Below are 17,508 nucleotides of genomic sequence, written 5' to 3' on the forward strand. Positions count from 1 at the left end.
TCGAAACCATCGCGCAAGGTTTTGAGGTTATTCAGCTTTTGACCTAGCCGCAAGCTATAACCGCAGGGAGGGCTAGGATGCTGTCAACGGTTGTTCACAGGCATCTTTGGTTGGAGCAATCTCCCCTTGAGGAGGGGAGGGCCTGTTTGCGAGCTCCTCCTCAGGGCTCCCATCTCCGCGGGTGGACCTTGGTCTGTCCACGGAGGCGCGGGCGGTATTTGACCTGGGCTCCACGCCGCCCCACATCGCGCAGCCAGAGGTGAGAGCACGGCCCCGGCCAGAGGCCATGTTTCCCCCGCCTGAGATACCCGGGACACAAAGAAAACAGGTGATCACAAGGCCGAGGCCCGAGGGATCGGCTATATTAGATGGGCACGCCCTAAACCGTTGCCATCTAGCTGTGTCTAGCACGCTTTCCGGTTACTCCCGCCCGCTACACTACGGGACACAGGGCTCTGATTTGTTCCCTTTGGCTGCGGGCCGCGTTCTTCCAGTGAAGCACAAGCGGCCCCACATTTCGCTTCTCATGGAGACAGGGGCTGACACCCAGTTGCTAGCTAGGCCTGGGTCTGTCTATGAGAATGCTGTGCTGTCAAGCGGCTCCCATACCACACGTCCTGCGTCTGTGTTTGGTGAGCCTGGTGTTGTATCCGTCGACGGAGCAGGGTTCCCTGTATCTAAAAATGTTTGTCAGAGGGGGAACTCTAGGGCCAGGAGGTCGCAGCGTCGGTTCCCCCCAGCCCCGCCCTGGCCAGGCCGGGTATTACGTTAGTGCCTCCCCCATCTGGACTTCCGATCCTGCGGTGGTCAGCAGACACGCGTAATTTGGGTGGTAGTAATATCACTACAGGGCTACGGTGTGTAGAGACCCACCCTATCGGGCAGTGTGAGGACACACACCATGCATGTCCAGCTGCAGAGCAGGCTGTCCTCGGCAAGATAAGCCGGGAAGATGCTCAGCAGGGGAGCCTATGTCACCAGGGGTGATGGCCGCTCCCCCCGTATCAGACCGCCCCTTCTGTCGGGGTCCCCCCCTTGGGTGCTATTGCCTCGTTGGTAGAGTCAGGGTGCGATATCCCGGCTCCACTCGCCACCCTGCTCGCGCGGTTGGCGAGACCAGGGTTGACAACACACAGCGGGAGGGACCGGGCCACCGATCTACGATTCCTAGCGGACCAGCGGCAGTTGGCGGCGGGGGCGCTTTGGAATTTTACCACGTATGGCTGCAGTGGTGGTTACAGTTTACACACCCCCGCCCTCCGTTTTTGGGTTTGGTACAGACTCTATTATCAGAGTCCGTGGCAGTGACAGCCCTGGCCGAAGAGATTCGTTCTCTGGCGGCGAAGCAGGCCGGCGTCATGGTCCCATGGGAGGACGCAATGAGCGCCGTTTCCATGGAAGGTTCCGAATGTTGACCGTCACCCAAGCGCTGTCAGGTGGGGGACTGGTTCACCTCCATAGACCTGTAGGATGCGTATTCGCATCCCGATCTTCCCTCCTAAGACATACCTACACTTCCTTTTTCAGGGCTTAGCGTACAAGTACCAGAGGCTGCCGTTCGGCTACTCTCTGGCTCCTCGTATATTCACCAAGTGCATAGAGACCACGCTGGGGCCTCTGCGTCGTCAGGGGATACGAATTGTATTCTACCCTGGACGACGTTCTGGTCCTCGGCCGGTCAGAGAAGATCGCCAGGTCTCATACCAGGCAGGTGGTGGAATTCCTCACCAGCCTGGGTTTTGCTGTAGACTGGAAGTAGAGTACTTCTCTTCCCAGTCAACGGGTGGAGTACTTGAGCTTATTTGAAAGCTCAAGGTCTATATGGGCATCCCTCTCAGAGCGGTGGCGAGTGGATGTTCTCTGCGCACACGGGAAGTTCCGTCCTAGGACAGTTACGGCACTGTCCGTGATGCGCCTGCTCGGTATGATGGCATCTGCTCACTCTGTGGTCCCTCTTGGCCTCCTCTTCATGAGGAGGATACAGAGGTGGTTTTCCGGTATGGAAATAGACCCGGTGATAGACAAGTGGAAGCGGCTGAAGATTCCCATGTCAGTACTGGGGGACCTCGTCCTCTGGGGAGGGCCTGGGGCCCTCACCAGCGGGGTCCCCATGGGCAGCAGGCTGTCACACGTCACGGTCTTCACCGACGCCTCCCTCATGGGATGGGGGGGGACGTGTCGGGCCAACACAGTAGGAGGCAGCTGGCAGGACCATGCTGCCCGGTCTGCACTACATTTCAATGTGTTGGAATTGAAGGCAGTCCTTCTGGTCCTCAAACGGCTCGGCCACCTTGTGGTGGGCAAGCATGTTTTGATCAGGACGGACAACACGACGTCAGCGTCGTATATCGACAGACAGGGAGGAGTACGCTCCCACCGTCTGCACCGGGCGGCGGTCGAGCTCTGGCTATGGGCGTTTCTCAATCTATGCAGCCTGAGGGCTCTCCACATAATAATGCAGGACCTGTTGCAGAGGTCTTTATTCGGCATGCAACGACACTCAATGTTTTTTAGCGGTACACACAGCGGTTAGTTTAGCACACACACCGGAACACACACGCATGCATTGTCTCTTTAGGATCGCCGATGCGATTCATCTCTGCGATTAACCCATCCCGTCGTCCTTCCCCCCCAAGGGCAGCCGGGAGCAGACAGGCGTCAACGTGAGCCGCGCCAGGGGACCAATCCAAGTGCTCCTGTCCGTCTCGTCAAGGACACCACAGCGTTAGCGATCTGTTGTTGTGCATGTTTTTCCATTGGGTTTATCTTATCGGGGGGGAAACCCTTGCGAGCACGGGGAGAACATGCAAACTCCACACAGAAAGGCCTGGGAGATACCCCACCTGGGTACCTGGCATCATGGAAACCTGGTCCCCAAGCGGGAATCGAACCCTGGACCTTCTTGCTGTGAGGCGACAGTGTTAACCACTACACCACTGTGCCGCCGGCAGGGAGAATGTGGGTGCAGATGTGATGTCGCGGGGCGGTCCTAACCCCGACGAGTGGGGACTACATCCAGACATAGTCAGACAGGTCTGGGACCGATTCGGGGAGGCCACGGTGGACCTGTTTGCGAGCAGACAGTCCCACCAGTGCCCCTTGTGGTTCTCGGTCAGTCGGAAGGACAACCCCTCTCTGGGGGTGGATGCCTTCTCGATGTATCCGTGGCCGCCCGGGATTCTGTACGCGTTCCCCCCCATACACCCGATAGCTCAGCTGTTGGGGCAGGTACGTCAGGAGCGCGAACTTTGATCCTGGTTGCGCCGAGCCGGGGCTCAGCTGTGTGGGTCCCGGCCCTGATTCAGCTCTTGGTGGCCCCGCCGTGGCCTGTTCCGTGGTCACCGCGGGCCCTCTCTCAGGCATGCAGAACTCTGTTCTGACTCCTGTTCTGGGGCAGCCTCTAGGCTTGGCTGCTGAAAGGGTGAATCTGGTGGGGATGCGTCTTGACTCTTGTGGTTAACGCCATCCGGAACGCGCACACTCTGTCCACTACCGTGGCTTACGCTGGGAAGTGGCGTATGGTCGACAGTGGGGGGCAGATCATTGTTCAGCCACCCTCTCGTGGGACGTTCTTGCTTGGCGCACAGCGTCTCAAGCCTGTGGAACTTTCTCTGTCTCCAAGTCGGGACCTCCAACTGTTCTAGTAAGGCTGTTGGGGGCCCCGTTTGAGCCTCTTGAACAGGCGCCATTGGATCGTCTGTCTTACGACCACGTTCCGTAAATGCGTGGGTGAGCCATGTGCTCTCTCGGTGCGGCCTGAATGCCTGTCTGTTCGGGCCGATAGCGGGGCAACTCTGAGGCCTAATCCGGTCTTCGTGCCAAAGAATATCCGGAGCTCTTTTCGCTCCAGGGATATTGTGATTCAGGCGTTTCATCCTCCTCCTCACGCTAGTGGGTTGGAGTCGAGCCTTCACCTGTCGTGTCCTGTCCGTACATTGGGGGTCAACGTTTGTTATGGTGGCCCTCGCACGGGTTAGGCGCTGTCCATGCAGCGCCTGTCACATTGGTTGTGCTGGGGTATTGCCCTTTGCTACACGTTGGCTGGACAGGTTCCCCCCGGGGGCGTCAGGGCGCACTCCACTCGTGGTGTGACGGCCTCTGCTGCCCTGTTAGGGGGGGCCTCGGTGGAGGACATTTGTGCTGCGGCCTCCTGGTCCTCCCTGAGTCCTTTCGTCTTACCTCATGGACATGTCTGGGGGTTCTGTCTCCTCTCCTGCATCCCGCCATCAGGTGGGCTAGCAGGGGCGTGTGGGTGTGGACCGCGGGGTGCTGTGTCACACATGGTCCCACTTGCGCTGTGTGTTCAGGGGTCCTTGGTTCCCCCCCTTTTCGCACTTTGGTGGAGTTGACTGCCTCCCCCCCTTCGTTAGGACGGGCGGGTGGACGGGACTCCCCTCCTCCCTGGCTGGGGCTTACGGGCCCTCAGGGGGTGCATTTGTACGGGCCACGCGTCTGCTCTGCCCTTATCTCAGTAGGCAGAGCGGGACGCGATAGCCAGTTGATATATAACATAAGGTTATCCTATAACCCTAGTTATAGGATACTGGCTGAGCGTCCCGCTCTTAGCGCCCTGAGGTCCCTTGGGGTTTCCGCTTATGGAAATCGAACTAGGAAGGGTGAGGCGTGACCACTTCCGGTGTAATATAGGGCACATGGGAGTGGCGTGGTCACGTGCAAGTGGGTGCATTTGTTGTTGTTTCCTAGAGCACACTAGGTGCTAGAGATGATGAGTTATATCTCAGTAGGCAGAGCGGGACGCTCAGCCAGTATCATATAACTAAGGTTATAGGATAACCTTACGTTTTAGAAGAAGCAGAGTGTAGTTATAGAAGTAGCAGAGTGAGGTTATAGAAGTAGCAGAGTGCAGTTGTAGAAGTAGCAGAGTGCAGTTATAGAAATAGCAGAGTGGAGTTATAGAAGCAGCCTCCCCCTCCACACTCCTCCAGACCATAGCACCAGACATCTGAATTTAAAGTGCTAGTCCTCACTTACAACATTTTAAATGGGCTTGCACCGCTCTATCTATCCGATCTCATCTCGCGATACTCCGCTTGTGCTCTGCGCTCACAAAATGCGGGGCTTCTATCAATTCCTAAGGTTAAAAAGAAATCCGCCGTGAGTAGATGTCTCATGGTGATAACCGGAGTGGTGGACCTCCCGTGGTGATGGCCGGGAGGATGCAATCCTCTCTACGCCGCCCCCATACCTCAAATGGATCCGTCGTTGGGGCGGCTACGTGGCGTAGTGGGCAAGGCGCTCGCCACGAAATCTGGAGACGCTGGGCTCGCCTGTTCGAGCCCAGTGCTCCACATTTGCTTTCAGTTTAGCTGGTCGTCCGTACTAATACACATTGGCCGTATTAGGGGGTGGGAAACTGATGGGTGGGGATCGGGCGTTGTGGACAGCGACTCCTACAGGTCGGTTGGTGCGCCTGCGCAGTAGAATCAGGAAGTGTCGGGGGCAGCGTGAGCCTCCCACGCGTTACTCCTCGCCACTGAGAGATCGAGCTGCGCAGGTGAAAAGATGCGACTGCTGTTACCTCAAGTACCGGAGGGGACTTGTGCTATGTATGACTTAGTCCACATTGCAGCCGGCTTGTGGGAGGCAAGAAACAGCGTTCGTGACAGGGGAGGGTTGAATTGGATGATACGAAATTGGGATGGGAGAAAATATAGAAAATGGGAGAAAAAGTGGATAAAAAAAAATGTATCCGTCGTCAGCTCTATTTTCAATCTTTCTAAATGTTCTTATGTACCCCAGTTGCTATTGCATGCACTTATTTGTTTTTCATTACACGTATATGTACATACTTACCAACTGTTTCGCCTGTTTAATAGACGTGTCCGGCCCATGGGGACATTAACATGTGTTGCCGGGCCTTACAAATAAATTGTATTTGATCTTCCCATTCCTAACCACCAACCACTGCAACCACCAACTCCTCACTCAACTCCTTATTTTTTTTATCAAATCTTTTTATTGCTTTTCTTTTTTTCATAACAAGACACAACACAGTACAGTAATAATAATAATAAACAACAATAATAGACAGGACTTCACATGACAATAACAGTAGTAATAATAATAACAATAATGACAATACATTGAAATAATAAAAACAGAGTATAAAATAAAATAAGTCACCACAGAATATACCAGGTAAAATAGGAAAAATAAAACCATTACTGTGTAGTGAGCCTCCTGAGCCCCCTCCATCTCCAGACCAGGCAGCCATGAACCCCAACCCCGGAGGACCCACAGTCCGGCGCCCCTGCGAGCCAAAGCATCACGCCTCTTTAATACCTCGACCCGCAGAGACCCTGAACCATGGCCCCCCTCAGTCCGAGCCCACGACCACCAGACCCACAGCCAGAGGGGCCCAAAAACCCAACCGCACCGCAACATGGCAGATTAGAGAATACAAAACTGCAACTGTAAGATCAGGAGGTCTTGACGGTCCTGCTCACATGCAGTGAGCCGTGCAGTGAACCCACAAGTTTCAAGTTTCTTTAATAGTTGTCATACAGAAGTACAGAATACTTTTATACAAAATGCTTCTTACTGTTACGCTCCAGAGACTGTGCAAGACAAGATAAGTATGAAATAAAATAACATAGTATAGCATGTAAATTAGAAGTAAAAAAAATGAGGTCACAGTGTTCAGTATAGACATATGTACAATGTTCGATGCAGAATAGACGTAACTGAGTTACCATATAATATACAATACTGTGCAGTGTACTAATACAATACTATATAGTGCAAGGCAGAAATGGGATGAGGTGCAATTTAGGTACAATTTACAGTGGGTGTACGAGTTGTAGTGCAAATCCTTTATCAATAAATATAAAGTGTGTTTGTGTGGTTTAAGTGAGTGTGTGCGTGTGGGTGTGTGTGCTGTGTGCATTTGATGGTTGTTGCATAGTGTTTATTGTTCGTTTAGCAGCCTGATGGCCTGGGGATAGAAGCTTCTTCTGAGTCTTTCTGTGCTCGCCTTAAGACTCCGGTATCGCTTGCCTGACCGCAGCAGTTCAAAGAGGCAGTTGTTCGGGTGGCTCGAGTCCTTAATAATTCTCTTAGCCTTCCCCCTGCACCGCTTGTTGTAAATGTTCTGGAGGGTGGGAAGCCCCCCTCCAATTGTGCGTTCGGCTGAACGTGTCACTCTTTGTAGTCTGCTACGGTCTTGTGCAGTGCTATTCCCAAACCAGGAGGTGATGTTGCCAGTCAGGATGCTCTCTATTGTACATGAGTAGAAGTTCCTAAGGATCTTCTGACTGACTTGGAACTTCCTTAGGCACCTGAGGAAGTAGAGGCGTTGTCGTGCCTTCTTCACAACACTGTCAATGTGTGTGGTCCATGTCAAGTCCTCGGATATGTGGGCTCCGAGGTACTTGAAACTGTTCACTCTCTCAACCGGTGCCCCGTCGATGCTGAGGGGGCTGTAGTCCTTGACCCCCGACCTCCTGAAGTCCACAACATATATATAATAAAAAAAAATAAAAAAAACACAAAACAAAAACAAAAACAAGTGGACATGGGCACTCGCTCGCCCCCCCCCCCCCCCACTTACCCCAGGACCTCAACGCGAGTTAATACATAAAATATTATTCAGCAATCGAGTTATATGCGCTCTTTTATCTTTGCAACAGATGCCAACCAGATCGCGATATTCGACTCATTAACCCCTATAACCCGTGCAAGTGCATATCTCCAGATAAATCACATCAAGATAAGTGAGAATCCATACCTTCGGGCATAATTTATCTGAGTGTATCCATCTTGAGGCAATACATTTTTTGGCGGCTGTGAGGCCGGCTAGAATGAGTCTCATCACATGTATAGAGGTCGGTAATTGAGAAACATCATTCAATAACAATACAGCAGGCAGAACAGGTATGGTCAGAGAGAAAATATCTGATAGCTGGGAGGTAACATTTTCCCAAAAGAGCTCAACGGGAGGACATTCCCAGTACATATGCATAAATGTTCCGGTGGCACCGTTTGGACATAAGGAACATCGAGAGTCAGGTCTGAGACCCATTAGATTCAATCGTCTAGGGGTCAAATAAGTCCTGTGAACAAAATTTAAATGAATCTGTTGGTGATCTGGGTTGCGTGAGGATAGCCGAACATTTTCCCAGACTGCATCCCAATCAAAATCTACATCCAACTCCGGGACACTTTCTCCAAATCGTATATAGGAGGAGGTCTTTATATATGAGGACATAAGTAAATTGAGAAACGAAGCCTCTCGATGCATCTTTGTCATAAAATAATTTGTGAAAGCGGTGATGCACTAGTGGATCGTCCCATGGAACGCCATGAGCCTTCAGAGCTGCTCTTATTTGTAAATAAAAGAAAAAGGAGGTACCGGGGAGATCATATCCATTGGATAGATCCTGGAAAGAGCGGAGACCAGAGTTATCGAAGATATCCCCCAATGTGTGGATGCCTTTCTTTTCCCACCTAGGGTACCCAATAGGTTGTTGTCCAATAAGGAGGAGATTGTTATTGAATAGAGGGGAATGCGTGTGCCATTGATGCCGGTTAGTCCCCACTTTCTGGGTGTCACGCCAAGTCTGGATCACATGTGTGATAAGAGGGCCAAATCGTAATTTGCATTGCTTAATTGATATGTTGGTATACACAATATCCTGAAGTCTATGTGGGGACACCATCTTCTCCTCCAAAGGTCGCCAAGACATGGCTGCTTGAGCGTCAAACCAAGTGATCAGAGGTCTCATAGAGAAAGCTTGAAAATAATATTTAAAGTCTGGAAATGCTAAGCCCCCATCGAGTTTACTCCTTTGGGCAGTTGATCTCTTCAAGCGCGGGCGTTTATTGTTCCAAACGAATTTATATGAGGCAGAGTGCAATTTCTGCCAGTAACCAACAGGAGGAGGTAACGGGAGCATTGAGCTGATAGTTAATTCTGGGTAAAATATTCATTTTAATTATTGACGCACGGGCCTGTAATGAATTTTTTTATTTGGAACATCTGTTGAAGTCATTCGTAATCCTGTCACCCAAGCTGGAGTAATTATACCTTACCGTCTGGCTAATAGTGGGGAATATTTCAATCCCGAGACATTTAAAGTGCTCCACCATAAGTGTGTTTGCAGGTAGGATGGTAGCCCTCGCAGGCTCATTAAGTGGAAGAAAGGCAGATTTTGGCCAGTTGATCTTAAAGCCGAACAGGCTGCCAAATTCATCTATCACGCTGAGCAGATGAGGTAGAGAGACGAAGGGATTCTGCATAAACAGGAGTACATCATCTGCGTATAAGCTGATAGGTGTTGTGTGCCCTGAATTGAAACAGGAGATATAATTTGGGATTGTCTTATGTATTGAGCTAGAGGTTCGAGGGATAAGGCGAAAAGTCCGGGACTAAGAGGACAACCCTGTCTAGAAGAGCGCGAGACAGAGAAGAGTGGCGAGCAGAACTTCCCCGTTAAGATCATGGCCGAAGGCCCTGTGTAGAGAACTTTGATCATATGAATGAAACCCTCACCCAACCCCATCCTTCTAAGAACTGCCCACAAGTAAGACCACTCCAATCTGTCAAATGCCTTCATTGCGTCCAAGGACATGACCGCTGTAGGGACTGCAACATCCTTGCTGGCATCAATCACGTGCAGTAACCGTCTGATGTTGTCAGTAACCAGGCGGCCTCTTATGAAGCCGGTCTAATCAGGGTGAACTAGAGATGTCATATGCTTTTGAAGTTGGGTGGCTAGAACCTTGGCATATAGCTTTAGATCGGCTCAGAGGAGACTTGGGGGCCTGTAGCTGCCACATTCGGTGGGGTCCTTATCCTTCTTGAGTAAAACAGATATAAGCGCCATATTGACATCTCTGGAAAAATTGCCCTCTTTGATTGTGTAAAATCATTGAGTAATAAGGGACAGAGTACATCCCAGAATGCAAGATAGAGTTCCAGTTCATGCCGTCCCATTCGGGAGCCTTGCCCCATTGCATATCCGCAATCGCCTGTCTAAGTTCAACCAGCGTGATAGGTGCAGCTAACAGCTTAGCACTATCTTCTGAGATCTGTGGTAGGTTGATTTGATCAAGAAAATCCTCCAGCTTGGTATGATCAAAGACCACCTCTGACTTGTACAGGTTGGAATAAAAAGAGCTAAATGTATCATTAATCTTTTTGGGGTTGGTGGTTACCTCCCCCTGTTGGTTCTTAATGAAAGAGATATCCGCAAATTGCTCACTGGCACGTATCTTCATAGCTAGTAGGTGACTAGGCCTGGAGCCGTGAAAGTAGTAGTGCCGTCTTGTTCTGTGCATCTGAAATTCAGATTGTTGTCTTAAAATGGAGTTAATCTCTTTTTTCACTACCTTAATTTGAAGTTCCAGTCGACTAGAGTAGTTGTGCTGCAATGAAGAGATCAACGTGGCATGAAGCTTTTCCAATTCCACCAGCTTGGAGAGACGTCCCTTGCGGAGATTATATGCAAAGAGTAGTGTTACTTCTGATAAAACCCTTAACCAAATCCCATAGAATTCTGGGGTCCTGTACCGAACCAGCATTAAACTGCAGGAATTCAGTGAGCTTCTCTTTAAATTGCAAGTTAAACTCTCTGTTTTTCAGCCGTGTTGAGTTAAAGTGCTATCAAGTCAAGTCAAGTCAAGAGTTTTATTTGTCACGGCATACAAGTATACAGTGAAATGCGGGGCGCATCTAGGGGCGCGGGACGTTATTTTACTGAGTGAACCCTTGAGTAGGATACCTTTGTGGTCTGAAAGTGCTATGGGCAATAAGTCAACATCAAAGCTATCAAAGAGACGTGGGGAAGAAAAAACATAATCAATTCTGGAAAAGGTCTTATGTCTCGACGAGAAGGAGTAATCTCTCACGGATGGGTTGAGCAATCGCCACATATCGATTACCCCTGTGTCCTTAGACCAGGCCTGTAGGGCTGTGGTAGCTTGCTTCTGATCAGAGGTTTCAGCGTGATTGGACCCATCAATCAATGGATCCCAAACTGCATTAAAATCAGCTCCTACTATTAATGAGTAATCAGGTAGTTTCAACATAGCTGCAGTGAGTACAGCATAAAAGTTAGCGTCATACAAGTTAGGGGCGTATGCAGAAATCAGCACAATTTTCCGGTTAGAACATTCTATTTTAGCAATAGTAATTCGACCATCTGCATCGGACCACACATCTAACAGTTTAATATTAAAATTTCGCTTCGCTATTATGGGCCTTGGTGCTAAAAGAAGAAGAACTTATGTTATGGTCAAATGTATTTGCCAGTCTTGCGTTATCCGCCAATAAAAGGTGCATTTCACTCAGTAAAGCAAGGTCCACTTCCTTCCTTTTTAGCCACGTTAGTACACTTGTGCATTTATGTGGTATATTGAGACCCCCTGTATTCCAGATCAATATGTTCAAATTAGCCATAGTCTAAAAAGGCTGCAGTATGACTGAATGTAATTAGTTTGGAGTAGAACACCATAATAGATACATATCCACTTGTTAACACTTTCAGTGCCACTCACGAGATTTCTCTGGTTTTTTTATAGGTGGTTGCATGCCACTCACGAGATTTCTCGGAATTATTATTATTATTATTTTTTTGCGATCTGAAAAATTATTGCATCACCCGAGCCTACCCGAGTATAGCCGAGGGGCGCCGGCGATCACTGTGGAAAAAAGCGCCCCCTGTCGTCTCCCAGATGACATAAGTGATTTTGGAATGGACTCAATGAAAATGAATGGGGAAAAAAATCCGGTACTCCACATTTTCCAGTTCACTGATCCAGCCGGGGTTACTAGAGTTCATTCTGGAGCCTCAGATCCCCGCGGATCATGGAGTTCTACTGTATCGCGTTGGATCCATACACGTATCGATTTTTTCGAATGGTGATCAGGAATTGGAATATACCAGTTGGATACCATCTGATGTCAGGTAAGGACTCTATGTTATCAGTGGTAGGATAATCAGAGTAAGTTTGATGAAGTTATAAGCTGTTTTGTGAAATGTCTTCTTTCGGTTTCACTGTAAAAGTCTGTGAGGAAATCAACAGAGCGATTATCAGTGCGCGGCCGTAATGTGCGTGCGTGCACGTATAATATTGATCATCTAGCGTTTATTTGAAAACGATTCATAAAAAGGCTGACGAATATCAACGTTGTGGAATATTCCACTAAAAGACGATTTTCATAGAATGCTCCAGAATGAGCTGTTTTTTATATCAAAACGGGGGCTTTTCTAACTGCTCTGAAACGGCAACGACGCGATAAAAAACAATCTGCCTTCACAGCACTGACTGGAAAATAGTCTTTGATAATGCGATGGGCAGATTAGACACAGCCATAATTTAAAACATAGATTAGGCGATATTAACGTTAACATTGGCGCCGATGGTGGCATTCAAGCGGTAAAATGGAAAACCAGGCGTGGCGCTGAAAGTGTTAAGGTCCTATTGAGTTCCGAGCGAGAGCGTGAAAACAAAAATAAAACAGAGCGAGTCGACTGGAAAGAAAAACAAAAAACAACACAATCCCCCATTCCCTCCCCCCTCCCCCACATCAGAATACTTGTCCGGTATCAATCAAACATCAGTTGGTCACCCTTGACCGAGCACAGCAACCACAACAACATTATGTATCTTAACTAGGGATGTCAGTTTATCACGTTAATTAGATTGATTAATTAATTACACAGCAAATTATCGCGTTATGAAAATTAACTCGAAATTCAAAAAAATCATTTAAATTTTTTTTTAATTACAAAAAATGTAAAAAGTATCTCATTCATTCCATAAGAACGTAGAATACACATTTATAGATTTTCTTTTAATATGGTCCATTTGTCTTTGACTGAATAACATCATGCTAAAATTTACCAGACCTGAAAAATCTAAGCAAATTAATAAATGGAAGATGATACAGTACTGAATTCTGCCATCCGGACATATGCAATTTGAAATATGATTATAGAATATAGAATATCAGGCCTAAAATGGTGATTCGATTAAAATGCGATTAATTAGATTAATTAATTACAAATCCTGTAATTAATTAGATAAATTTTTTTAATCGCCTGACGGCACTAATCTTAACCATACCAATAACTTGTAAGGGTATATTGTAACAATTTAGAAAAAAGGAACCCACTTCACTCAGAGAAGAAATCTATGCAGAGTTCAATGCGAAGTTCAAAGTGCAGACGATAAAAACAGGTGCATTAAAACACAGCTTGTCTGAATTAAACATGCGTACCCGTTGTTGAGATAACAGTGGATACAAACCTTGAGCGTTATCATTCAGCTGGAGCAAAAAAGTCATAGTAGACACGTGGCAACGGCAATGTTAGCTAGGAGAGCTGGACAACCAGCACGCCCCGAGCTTAGCTTAATCGGGCTCAAGGCCTGTTATATCCTGATTCATGTAGGTAGCTCCACCGAGAAAGGACCATCCCCCTCGACCGGCAGATACATTAAAACATAGTTCGTTTGAGTGAAACCTGTGAAGCACAGTTCGTCCAAGTGCAAACGTGAAAAAAGACAATATGCATAACAGTCTATGCGAAGTTCAGTGCGAAGTTCAATGTTCAGACAATAAAAAGGCAAATGCGTTAAAAAGCACAAGTAGTCAGAATTATACTTGAAAATAGTCAGTGTGCATACCCGTTTCTGGAATTATACAGCGTAGATAAACCTGTTGGTCCAAAAAGCTGCGGTAGGCGAGTGGTAACGATAATGTTAGCTTGGAGAGCAGGGAAGTTAGGATAGCTCGCGCTTAGCATACCAAGGCTCCAAGGCCTGTCACTCCCCGGTGCCCATTGCCTGCTCCGCCGGGGCCGGCTCACCATCCTCGGTCGGGGGGACGCCGTGCCGCTTCGAAGGAACCTCTCCGCCTCGGACGGCGACGTGAACAGGTGGTTGCAGGAGACAACTCCGCGGCCCATCTTGATCTTCAGCGTCTTAGGGTATAATAGATCGACTTCGATGCCCTTCTCCCGAGCAACTCCCATAGCCTTAGAGAAGGCCCTGCGACGTCTGGCGGTGTAGTCGCTGAAATCCGCGGCGAATCTGAGGGTATAATTACCCACTTTTGGAGGGCGTTTCCTGGCCTCTTGGAGAATAGCCTGACGTGTAGGGAACCGCAGGCAGTAAAATATAAAGGTGCGTGGACGTTCGCCCTTCTCCGGGGGACCGCTCCTGAATATTCTATGCGCCCGCTCAATCTCTGGTATAGAGACGGACGGAAACCACTGTGGAATCATCTTTTCAAGGTACTGAATCGGCGCATCGTTTTCAATGTTTTCGGGCAAGCCGTATATATATATATATTTTTTTATTATCTTTTTCCCCCTCCTTTTTTCCGATTTTTCTCCCATCCCACTTTTAGTCGTTATGCCTATTCCCAACCCCCTTCCTCGTTGTTGCGCACTCCCCCCTACTGTTGGTCCGGGAGGCCGGAGACTGTCACATGCTTTCCTCTGACGCATGTGCAGCCAGCCGGCAGCCAGCCTGGCAGCACAGATTCTCACCGGGAGAGTGTAACGTGTGGAAGGTCACACTACCTCCCTCCAGATCCTACCCTCGCTGTGCAGGCGCCACGACCGAACTGTAGGGGTCGCTGTCCACAACGCCCAGGACCCACCCATCAGCTTTCCCACCCCTAACACTGCCAATTGTGTTAGTATGAACGACCAGCCAAGCTGATAGCAACGAACCCAGCGTTGATGGCGAGCGCCTTGCCCACTACACCACCTAGCCGCCCTAAGCCGTATATTCAGATGTTGCACCTTCTATTCCGGTCCTCTAGGTCAGCCATCTTATTTTCGTAAAAAAGGAACTCGTCTTCAATCGCCGAGATCTCGGTGGAGTTGGTTTCAGCTACGACCGGCACCTCTGCCATCTCTTCTTCCACCCTAGAGAGCCGGGTGGTCGCGCTAGCTACATCCTCCTGGAGCGAGTCCAGTCTGTTGGTTAGCTGCAGCATGCTAGCATCGAGCTCAGCACGGAACAAAGTCGTGATACATTCACCATCAACCCAGGGCCGCGGGAAGTCCGCGGGAAGTGGGGGTGCTGAGATATTGATCGTTTTTGATTACATTTTATTTTTTATTTTATATAATTTTTTAATTTTTTATAAAATATATATATTATATAATTATACTTGTAGTTGTATTGTCTGCGAGACATCGCCACCACGCAACAAGTCAAAATGCTCGCTATCTGCAAACAGCTTCACTGTCTGTGTATACTCTGCTTTGGTCAAATCACATTCAGCGTGGGGCCTGAGAGTGCTGGGGCTGACGTTCTGCAGATGGATACTATTGAGTCAGAGCGTTCAACAGGGTCTGAAACGTGTTATGAGGGGGTGCTGAGATAAGTGATATAATAATAACGTCATAGGTTTACCACTCTGGTAAACCAACACTCTCGTTCACTAGAGGAGACCACTGCCCAACTCCGCGCTCTCACGCTCAGCTCTGCGGAGCGTGTGAGACAAACAATGTAACCGTTTTGATGCATACATCACAGCCCAGCTTACCCCACCTGTTGCGCCCTCCCTCTGCAATTCGTTCCCCGCATACATGATCGCCGACATGCAAAATGTCTTCGACCACCCTCCCGGGGGCTCGGATAGTTCTGCTGGCTTGTTCACGCCAGGGAAACCGCAGATATATTCCTTTACTGCGAATTCAGCGTCCCAAAACTATTCCAGGTTGCGTCTATTTTTTTACCAACGGATTTCCAGTTCCGCGTTGACGCTTCCAGGCCGCGTCTATTCGAATCCCTATTCGAATCTATTCGGTTCATGCGTCGGCTACACACTGTTACTAACACTGCATTATCGAGACAGCGCCCCTATGAGGATCTGGCAATGAATTCCAAGAGTAGGGTAAATCTGCAGTGCCGCTCCGCTCTGTGACATTGAGTAGCCTCGGTTACAATGGAATAAAAGCCAAAACAACCTTGCAGTTGCAGTTACACTCCCCGCCAGCAGGGGGTGCTGCAGCCCCCGCCGCACCCCCACTTGCCGCGTCCCTGCGTCAACCTCATTTAATGTTCCAATCTTGTTCTGTATTTGTTTAGCCATATCTACGAGGTATAATGTGAGTGTATGTTGTAAAATTAGCGTCGTAATCAATATTAAAGTGAAGTGGTCACGGAGCTCGGAAAAGTTACGCTGCCATCTGATCCGAGCGTAAACCGGAAGCCTCCTCTCTCAACTCTTTAAAACAAGCTAGTCACACCGCTCATCAAAAAACCAACCTTGAACCCCACCGTCATAGATAACTCCTTGTCTCTCTTCTCTCTTTCATCTTTAAATCACTTGAACACTCTGTTCAACCAGCTCACTGATTATCTATTACAGAACAACCTCCTAGACCCCTCCTAGATCATAGATCAGTCAGGCTTCAAGTCTGGTCACTCCACAGAGATGGCCCTCATAGCAGTGACAGAGACTCTTCAAGAGTGAAAGGCCGCTCCTTTGTCCTGATTCTCCTGGACCTGTGATTGATTGATTGAACACTTTATTAACAGATTGCAGAATGGGTACAGTACAGCTCAATACACACAATTGTTAAGGGGATGCAGACCAGAGAAAGACTTTTGTCTTGTTTACATCAGGGTCCCCCATTTTCAATTCATCATAACATATATGACATTGATTGATTGATTGAATGAAAACTTTATTTAACAGATTGCAGAATGGGTACAATACAGTACAGCTCAATACACACAATTGTTAAGGGGATGCAGACCAGAGAAAGACTTTCGTCTTGTTTACATCAGGGTCCCCCATTTTCAATTCATCAGGACATATATGACATACATGACATACAGATAGTCAGTACTGCTACATCTATACATTTATGACATACCAGATTTGCAAATACAGTACTGTTTGTGATACAGAAGGAGTCAAGAAAAGGGAGTATATACATTTGACGTAGAAACTGTACATTGGAGGAGGTTGGGTGGGGGGGTTGGGTACGTTGGGATATTGACAACCATACTGGGTCATTTACATTGGAGGTGGTTGGGGGGGGGGGGGCACACTGTATAAACAAGCAAAACTGTACATTGAGGGGGGGGGGGGGAGACACTGTACATACAAACAAACAAAGCATCCTTTGACACAGTCAACCATCAGATCCTCCTCACATCGCTCGCAGGAATGAGAGTTATAGGCTCTGCGCTGGGATGACTGTCATCCTACCTTGACAACCGCTAGGGTTGGGTTGGGTACTGTTCACAGTACAGTTTTAGAAGCAGCAGAGTGCAGGTTTAGAAGTAGCAGAGTGTAGTTTTAAGAGCTTCTGGACACAAGATAGTCACTCCTCATGCTGTGTTTGAAAGTGTGTTGCGTGTATGTGCACTCTGTGATGCCTGTGTTTACTGTTTGTGTACATGTTAGTGAGCATCTCTTTCTCAGTGTTTCTGTCTCTCTCCATCTTGCTGTGTGTGTACATATTAGTGCTGTCAATCGATTAAAATATTTAATCGCGATGAATCGCATGATTG

At 48.4% G+C, this 17,508-nt stretch overlaps 1 protein-coding gene across 2 annotated transcripts in view; it reads right to left on the minus strand.

The window, feature by feature from the left end:
* Window positions 1-17,508, minus strand: part of rab11fip4a (RAB11 family interacting protein 4 (class II) a) — a gene marked incomplete at its 5' end in the record, with an annotated part of 191,530 nt that overhangs the window by 73,799 nt on the left and 100,223 nt on the right. The gene's annotated exons all lie outside the window — the stretch shown is intronic.

The sequence above is a fragment of the Notolepis coatsorum genome (assembly GCF_963971535.1).
Source record: "Notolepis coatsorum genome assembly, chromosome: 14".
In the NCBI taxonomy this organism is placed as follows: Eukaryota; Metazoa; Chordata; class Actinopteri; order Aulopiformes; family Paralepididae; genus Notolepis; species Notolepis coatsorum.